The sequence below is a fragment of the Grammomys surdaster genome, unplaced genomic scaffold (genome assembly GCF_004785775.1).
Source record: "Grammomys surdaster isolate TR1022 unplaced genomic scaffold, NIH_TR_1.0 129, whole genome shotgun sequence".
Taxonomy (NCBI): domain Eukaryota; kingdom Metazoa; phylum Chordata; class Mammalia; order Rodentia; family Muridae; genus Grammomys; species Grammomys surdaster.
The window spans coordinates 14,356,206-14,365,483 of NW_021604587.1; the positions used below are offsets into that span (position 1 = coordinate 14,356,206).

At 40.1% G+C, this 9,278-nt stretch overlaps 1 long non-coding RNA gene across 1 annotated transcript; it reads left to right on the forward strand.

Moving 5' to 3' along the window:
* Positions 1 to 543: 543 nt before the first annotated feature.
* On the forward strand, positions 544 to 9,278 carry LOC114611108. Its single transcript, XR_003709794.1, has 2 exons — positions 544 to 658; positions 8,809 to 9,278. It is a non-coding gene; the product is annotated as an uncharacterized LOC114611108 (long non-coding RNA).

Consider the following 9,278-nt stretch of genomic DNA (forward strand, 5'->3'; position numbering starts at 1 on the left):
TCAAATGACATGATGATGCATAAAATCTAAACTTGTACACCACATCCGAGGTGGGGATACTCTCTGTGAGAAAAGTGATGAACCTTTATGAGGTGGAAAAATGAAACCGAGCAGGAGGGGCTTGGTTGGATCAGAGCTGGGTTATCTCCTGAGTCCACAAAATCACACACAAATTTCCTGTTCTCATTGCTCACCTATGGGAGGAGAAGTTAATGACTATGCTTGACAATGTAACGTGTAACTAGGCTTTTGCATTACCTAAAAGAAGTCATTGTGATGACTTTTACATTTGTCATTTACATTTTGAAAGAAAAATCATATGCAGTTTATGGTTTCCAAAGTACATGTCCAAAGGAGGAAAGGAAACCAAATTGCATCCCTAACTTACTAAATAAATAAATAAATAACAAAAAAAAAACCACTAAATCAACAAACACAGGAACAGTAGCAACAGCAACAACAAAAGAGCCCCACTGTGTTAACATTGCAGTAAACTGAACAGGCAAAGTCAAAGTTCACTGCCAGACTAAAGTCCCTTCCACCCCTCTGTTCTGGCGACATTATGCAAGTCAACAAGAAAATCCAGTGGAAGCTCTGAAGAAAGGGCAGTTTCCTACCAAAGCAGAAGTATCTGAACTGATGTCCTTAAGCCTTGCAGGTGAGACTCAGCACTATAGAAAGCAGACTGTAATAGGTAACTCTGCAGATAAGAGTGGTTGCCCAAGGCAGCTGGGGGAAGTGTTGTGTTTGAGAGCTTTAGTCTATCTTGATAGACCAGCAGGGGTCCCATTCCTAGAATAGTGGGGAGAATCCTCTATGAAAGCCCTCGGACAGGGCCATTGATGTAACACAGTTTAAGATCCTTCCTAGTTGTCCCTGATAAGAAGCAAACAAGAAAATAAAGTTAAGAATTAGTGGCCAGAGAAAAGGGACAAAGATAAACAAAGGGGAGCAGAGAGAAAATGTATATACATGTCTCTGTGTGTGTGTGTGTGTGTGTGTGTGTGTGTGTATGTGTGTGTGTGTTTGTGTGTATGTATGTCTGCATGTATGTGTGACTGTGTGTATGTGTGTGTGTGTGTGAGTGTGTTTATGTGTAATTTAGTCAACTTCATTGTCAATGAGTAGAGTATCTTAGTTCACTCAGGTTTCTAGCTGAAACTCATGTTCCAAAATAAACCATTGGAATTTTTCTCTTATTTGTTCAGGGAAATCTTGGATGGAGGGATGTGAATTAAGTGAGGGTGTGGTCTTTTTTCTGAGGTGCCTTGTAGAGATATTACAGATCTCCGGAGGATGGGAGCTAAGAGCCAAGCTTGCCCTGAGCTTCACTTGCTAGTGCTTAACTCTTGCAGATGTTATGGAAGGAAGACTGCTTCTCTGAGCCCAACACTTCCTCTGAGAAGCTTTGGGAGAGAAACAGTGCTGGCTCTTTGAAGGCCCTGGCACTCAGAGTGTGGTAAGCAAAGTGGGTATCTTCTATCTTCTGAGACCAGTTCTTCTCTTCAGGACACCTCATTATCAGAGAATCCCTCTCCCAGGATCAAAGGCATTCCAACCTCCAGCACAATAGAGCAGAAGTACCTTTGTGGTCACTGATAAAGGGCTTTCCAAGCTTTTCCTGAGAGCCCCATTCAAAACCTGATTGCCAGTAAAAAAGCAAGTACTTTTGCATTAAGTTAGGAAAACCATTTTCTACCAGTGTAAAGAACTGAAGAAAAGCCAGGGGAATTAGTCCAAATTCAACCCAAACTGGTCACTTACAGGTGCTTACAATTGGTTGGGATTTACTTTTCTTCACACTATTAAATCTTTTTTTTTTTAACTCATTCACTTTTCATCCTCTTCACTGCTCCCTCCTGGTCACTCCTTCCCACAATCCTTCCCCTCATCTCCCCTTTCCCTTCTCCTCTGAGTGGGTGGGACCACCCTGGATATCCCCCAACCTTGACACATCAAGTTTCTGGAAGGCTAGGCTTATTCTCTTCCACTGAGGCCATCCAAGGCAGCCCGGCTAAAAGAACATATCCCACGGACAAGTCAGCAGCTTTGGGGATAGCCCCAGCTCCATTTGTTTGGGACCCACAGGAAGACGAAGCTGCACATCTGCTACATTTGTATGAGGAGGTCTAGGTCTAATCCGTGCTCTTTGGTTGGTGGTTCAGTATCTGAGAGCCTCAAAGGTTCAGGTTAGTTGACTCCTTTGGTCTTCCTGTGGAGTTCCTATCCCCTTCAGGGCCCTCAATCCTTCCCCAACTCTTCCATTAGAATCCCTAAGCTCCATCCACTGCTTAGCTGTGGGTCTCTGCACCTGTCTGAGTCACCTGCCAGGTGGAGCCTCTCAGAGGACAACATGCTTCCATCTGCAAACATAACAAAGAATCATTAATAGAGTTAAGGATTGGTGCTTGGCTATGAGATGGGTTTCAAGTTGGGTTCCACTATTGGTTGGCCATTCCCTCAGTCTCTGCTCCATCCCCAATCACTGCATGTCTTGTAAACAGGATAACTTTTGGGTGGAAAGTTTTGTGGGTGGGTTAGTGTCCATATAGCTCCATTGGGGTTCCTGCCTGGCTATAGGAGGTGGCCTCTTCAGGTGTAACAGCTAAGGACACCCCCATTGATATTTGGGTTTCTCCCTTATCCCAGGTCTCTATCTCATTCTGGAGATGTCCCATATCTCCCTATCCTATCAGTTGCAGATTTCCATTCATTCTCATGGCTACCTAGTCATCTCTCCTGTCCCTCTCTACACTTGATCCTGAAGCCCCCTTCCCATCTGCGTCTCCTCTCCCACCCGATTCCCTCCCTCCATCTGCCTCTTATGACTATTTTATTTCCACTTCTAAGTGAGATTCAAGCATCGTCACTTGTGCCTTTCTTGTTTAGCTTCTTTAGACTGTTTAATCTTTGAATTTAAGAGAAGTATTAGCTCTAGGACAATACCCTGACTGTTCTCTGTACTCTGAATTTAAGCATAGTTTTATGTGGAATAAAGTAATATCAATGACTATTGTAATCAAGGCCATCAAAATATCAAAATGAAGACATCTTTCATAAAAGGTGAAGTTGTTACTACTCTATCCTGTTTTCAGGACAGGTATATACAAAGCAGAATACAGAATCCCCACAGTCAAGCTAATGTTTATGGCCATAGAGAGAGTCATCAGTATGAGTTGCTCTGGGCATTATGCATGGCCCCATCCTCTCCAATGCTAAGCCCCTTTCAGTGTGCATTGAGATGATCAGTTAAGGACATCCATATTTTATGGGCTGAGGGTTCATGTTTAGAAACCATGAAAAGTTGTATCAGTGCTGGGATGTCTTTGCCTCTAGTTTCTGGGGAAAATATTTATTAGTTCAAATTCTTTAATAAAATTACTTTAAAATATTTAAATATTGGGCAAAAGAAGCAATAATTACATGTCATATTTGCTTACTTTTCTTTTTCTGAACTTTTTAATTGGGTTATGACTTATAAGTGGGATTCAGGAGATACCATCCTTCCTCTAGGCAGATGCTGGACCCTTGCAGGGAAGGAGTAAGGCTGGCTGGGAGAATTGACTAGGTTTCAAACTTGACTCATCCCACTAGCTGGGGGTCCTGGAACAGTTGCTGGAGCATGTGTCATAGTTCTGCTTAAGGGCATAACCAAAATTACACTGGGTTTCTTTTAAATCCAGATAGCTGCAAAGATTTCATTAGACATTTTCTTTGTTATAGAATAGGGTGTTTACTTCCTAGAACATTAGTGTTAATTAACAAAACCATAACTGGGAGAAAGTTATATTATTTTATAATAGGAATATTGAGGATTAGAATTTATGCTAATGTTTTAAGTTTTAGACAGTGTCATAAGATTTGTTCCTTCAAAGAGATAAGTTTGATTTTTGTTGCTGTTTATTTGTTTAGTGAACACAGTGACAGTTTTAAAATATGACTTAAGATTTTCAAATGGACATTCAACTATTCTATAAAATAATTTTTAAAAACAGTATATTTAGAATTTAGAGTGGAATTTTGTTTTGCTTTTCTTCTTCCAATATCAAATTAACAATGTGGCTCCAATAGAGGAATTCAAGCTTGCTCAGAGAAGCTCTAGATTTGATACGGGCAGCAAAACACATGGTACTCAGTATTTATATTCTTTTTATTCTATACAGAACGACTGACTGCACAGGACCTGAGGCTATGGCTTTTACATCTCACCATAGGTGTCATTTCCTAGAACTGTTTCAACATAGATTTCAGTTTTTAAGAGTACAAGCTGGGGCTTTTTTCCATTACTCTTAGCTGAGGTCTGGATTTAGTCAAACTGGCCACTGTCACTTCTTGGTCTAATTAGAAGCACCTGTGAGAATTTTGTGTTAAATTGAGAGAAAGAAAGTTAATATTCTCAGTGACTACAATAGAGTTTCATCCCAAAGCCTGCTTAATGTAACCAGGCACCTCTCACATTTATAAAATTGATTACCTTTGGATTCAGTACCCATCAGTTGTGTGTGTGTGTGTGTGTGTGTGTGTGTGTGAATTATGTGTACATGTGTCTGCATGTAGATATGGGTGCATGACCACAGTGCCCACAGATGCCAGAGTCATTGGATTCCCTGGAGCTGGAGCTACAGGCAGTTGTGAGCTACTCAACATGGATACTAGGATCACTCAACATGGGTACTGGGATCACTCAACATGGGTTCTGGAATCAAATTTAGGTCCTCTGGCTAAACAATAAGTGGCATCACCTGCTGAACTATCTTGACATCTTTGTATATCCTTTTAAACAGCAGAACACTCATATTCTTGAAGGAAAAAGATGAAATATTGAGATCTGAGTCAGGTCATGCAGTATTGCTAACTAGATATGCTGTTTTCTGACAGAGATAGATATGTTGTTTTCTGACAGAGAATGATCCATGTGTTACTAAACTGATTTATTGTGGAGAAAATAGTGCCTCAAGTGCTTCTCTGCTTCTCTCTCTTCTCCCATGTTCTTTCCAGTTCTATTGTCCACACATTCCTAAAACAAATTTCTTCCTGTCATAAACTTGCTACCTGTGGTCTTATCACAGTAGTAAAACATCAGGGGAGTTTGAAAGGGAAATTAAAAATAAATATATTTCAAGTCAACATAGGGGGGGGGAGGAGGAGGAGGAGGAGGAGGAGGAGGAAAAGAAGGAGGAGACTAGTTAGGAGAAAGTTACGATTTAAAGCATTTTCAAGAGCTCACAACGAAAAAGACTTGGCATATTAGGAAATCCAGAGTAAGTCTTGAGGAAGATTTTTTTTTAAGTCCCATATCTTGATAACTAACTATAGTAACTATAGTAAGCACTAACTATAACAGAGTTTTCACATATTTAACACAACCGAGTGAAATAAACAATAGTATATCTTACCTCCAAGGAGATTAGCACCTGTGTTGAATAAAAGGGATGAACAAAACACTATTTGGCAGCTACCATGGATCCTCGGTTTTGAACCTGCCAGAAACTTTTTTCTCATAAAGAGAGTCTATTCTTACAAGCACATGGACAAGAATTTGTGCTGTAAATATAGAAGGCTCACCTTAGGCCCAAACTATGCCTGGAAAGCACAAACGAGGAAAGAATGACGGAGATTTAAAGTGCTCAATTATATAAGGAGATATAGGGGCTGGCCTGAACAGCAGTCACTTCCATGGAGTAAAATCTATAGTGACCGTGGAACCATGGGAGATATAGAAACCCTGTCATAGGCCCAGAGTATCCAGGCACCCCGCACCCCTGTGGCTTCCACTTCCTTCTCAATCTTTTAAGCCACAGATGTTCTTTTCTTTAGCACTTTCTTTAGATTGAGAGTCATGAAATTTTCCTCCACATGAGGCTTCTTCAGGTTTTTATATCTGCTTTCCTATTTTTTTTTTTTTACCTTTTATATTGCATGGGAGGCTGGATCAGTGTGCAGCAGAATCAAGCTAATTACAACTTGCAAAGCCTAAATATAGCATAATGACAGAGTGTCATTCAAGAGTAGCACTGAGCTGAGAAATCTTTTGGCAGGCTAAAACAGAGCTTATTCAACTGCATGGAGATAGCTCTAGGCCTAGCCAACTTCAGAACTCTGAGTTACCCAAAAGCTGAAAGTGGAGCACTGACCAATGGGCTTGTCCAGGAGGAACGTTAATCTCTTGTCTGTTTTGCTTGTTTTGTGCTGACTCTTAATTTTGAAGAATAATCTGAATGGTGATCAACTGATATTGTATAGGAAGAGCCACCTTCTATTTAGAATTGTAGAACATGTATGTGGAAATAGAAAACTGGCAAAATCAAGATATCAAAAAAAAGGAATATTCACAGAATGGAAGGTAGAGTCATGCCATAAACAGAACAAGTGTAACGATTTTATCAGCAAAGAATTTGTCATTGAGTTTGGCTATCAGCCAAATTTGCCAGAGCCTTGTTCTTACATCACTATTTTTAATAAATTTGTCTTAGTGCTTTTTTATTGACTTTATTTCTGTACTTCTGTGAAGATATGCATATCAGATGTTTCTAATATGTATGCACACATCTTTGGCACAGGAATTTGTATCATACAGATGTATATACAATGAGTGGTCTTGATCTTTGTATAACCTTTATGCCAAAGTCAGAAACAATCATTCTACCTCTGAGAAACATTGGCCTTTGGTAGTCTCATTTAGTTAAGGACAGTCATAATGGATAACAAGTCTCATTTAGCTGATGCTATCTGTGATGTTAATATTCTGATGTCCCTACATTTGCCTGTACACTCTCCTCTTTGGTTCTACTGTGAGTCCTGTGGACATGCTTACTATTAATATTTGGTGACAGGACTTAATAAGAACCTTTCAGAGTCTAAGTGAACAGAGGATGTATAGGTATGTCCAGCACTGTCATCAGAGTTCTACATTCCACCCCAAAATTTAGCCTTTGAACCCAAGGCCAAGCTACTTCTATTTTGCCATCCATGCTGCCTTCCTTTGTGGACAGACCATAAGAAGCCTGTCTTAGCATTCACCACACTCCCCTATGTGTACAAAGGCAGTCTATTCTCACCATTTGAGGAAGCTGCTTATTTCACTGAGAGCTGGACAGTGTCTTCTTTCCACCTGTCTGTGTCCTCAGCTCCTATTTTGATTCTATAGTTAGTACTTTCATATGAGAAGAAATCGATAGGCAGAAGAGCTGCGATGAGTGAAACCAACTCCTCTGTAGTAGTCCTGGAGATAAAATTCCTTTTGTTTGTATGTTTGTTTGTTTGTTTGTTTGTTTGTTTTGTTTTGTTTTTCGAGACAGGGTTTCTCTGTGTAGCCCTGGCTGTCCTGGAACTCACGCTGTAGACCAGGCTGGACTCGAACTCAGAAATCCACCTGCCTCTGCCTCCCAATTGCTGGGATCAAAGGTGTGCGCCACCACTGCCTGGCTGGAGACGAAATTCTTAAGGATGCTATGATAAGCCACCTCGATTCTTTATTTACCTTGCAGGATATAAACTAATGTCATCACTCTCGAGGTTCATGTTCCTGTCTTAGCTTTGTGTGGTCTATCTATTTTGACGAGTTTGTAACATACAAAAGCAAACAAACACTTAACGACCTTAGTGCCCGTGCAGACCTATGAACGTGGGAAGTGTGAAATACAACTTTTCTGACAGCTATCAAATTGTGTCATGATGAAAATGAGGGACCTATAATTTAGTTTAAAATTTTCACATTAACAATAGTATCAGTGCCTAAAGATAGAATTGACGGCATCCAACTAGCACTTCTCAATATTATGTCTGGGTTTAAAAACCTCCAATTTCTGTTTGACTATGTTAATGTAAACAAGTAAGTTCCCCTCAGTGCAGTCTTGCATTTATACCACAAACACAGCCAGAGTGTGTGAATTCAGGGATTTCTAGAAATTCACAGCTATGTATAATTCAATAATACACTCCAGTGAAACACTTCTGAGTCTACTTTCAGCAAAACAATCTTACTGAAGATTAAAAAGGGGGTGTTTATTTTTCTATAAGTGACTTGAGTACGAGAAATGTTGTCAAATTCTAAATAAAATGTCCATGACGTGAGAGAAGAATTAAGTGCAATCTCACAAAGTTAGCAATTCTATAGAACCATCTCCTCTTGCAGATTTTAAGGTGAGCATACACAGCTCCAGAAGACTCTGTGAGGTCCCCTTTCATTTACACCTTCCACCTTTCCAAAGCCTCCCCTATATTGTCTTATGTGTTATTATTTTTGCTTGTTATTTGAGCTTTCCTATGAGTTGAATCAATTCCTATTTCAATAATTCTGCCACATGCTTCAATATAGTCCCATCTACTGGAAAACAAACTTTCCATGATAGAGACTAAGGTTAATACACAGTTTAAATATGTCATTTATAAATACCAAGTGTGAATTTCTGTGAGGGATCTTGGACTGCCTTCTGTTCCTGATGAGATCAGAGGTAGAGACAAGACTCAAAAAATATACAAAAAAATAAATAATGTCTGATGTTATCTATGGTCAACAAGATTCTAAGCACCATTGGTAGAACATGGCATTTAATTCACATGTAATGTCAGGTAGAATTCCTCCCACAAAGAGAACAAAGTAGAGACAGCATTCGCATGATCCCAGAGCAGCAAGAACACAGTAGAGGGGACTGTGGGTACAAATGCCTATGAAGATGGCATGAGCACAGAGCTTGGTGATAGAGCACCTTCTTCACAGGCACCAGGCACTGAGTTGTAGTTCCAGTTTCACTTAAAGTCCGAAGCCAACACAGTTTAAGCCATGTGAGTTTCTCTGCCTTCCTACAGCTCGTGGTCCCCAGGAAGAGCCATGGAAGCCACAAACCTTTGCTCACACCTGCTCCACCGTGCTCTAGAGGGAACAGGAGCCTAAAATAGAAAAGCAACCCAACTCAGAAGTCAGCAACATCAAGATGAAAGGACTTGGGCTTGACAATGCTTTGAAACTAGTCTTCTTGCTTTTTAAAATTGTTTCTGTGAGAGACAATGGAAAGTAAAGAATATGTGCTTGAGTGCGTACACACTCAGTGTCATGCCAGGGTGTTCCTTGTCTTCATAAGAACCCCCATTTTCATTGGAAAAAATAGGTTAACCAATGGTCCCAAAGGCAACAAGTAGGCATAAGTGCCTGCCCTAATTCTAGGTGTTGAGAACTTACCTTTTGAATCTGGATTATACAATTCTTTCTTAAAGATTTGTGAATAAAACATTCTGTACATATTCTGACACTGTGACATTAAAATACATTAAACTATGAA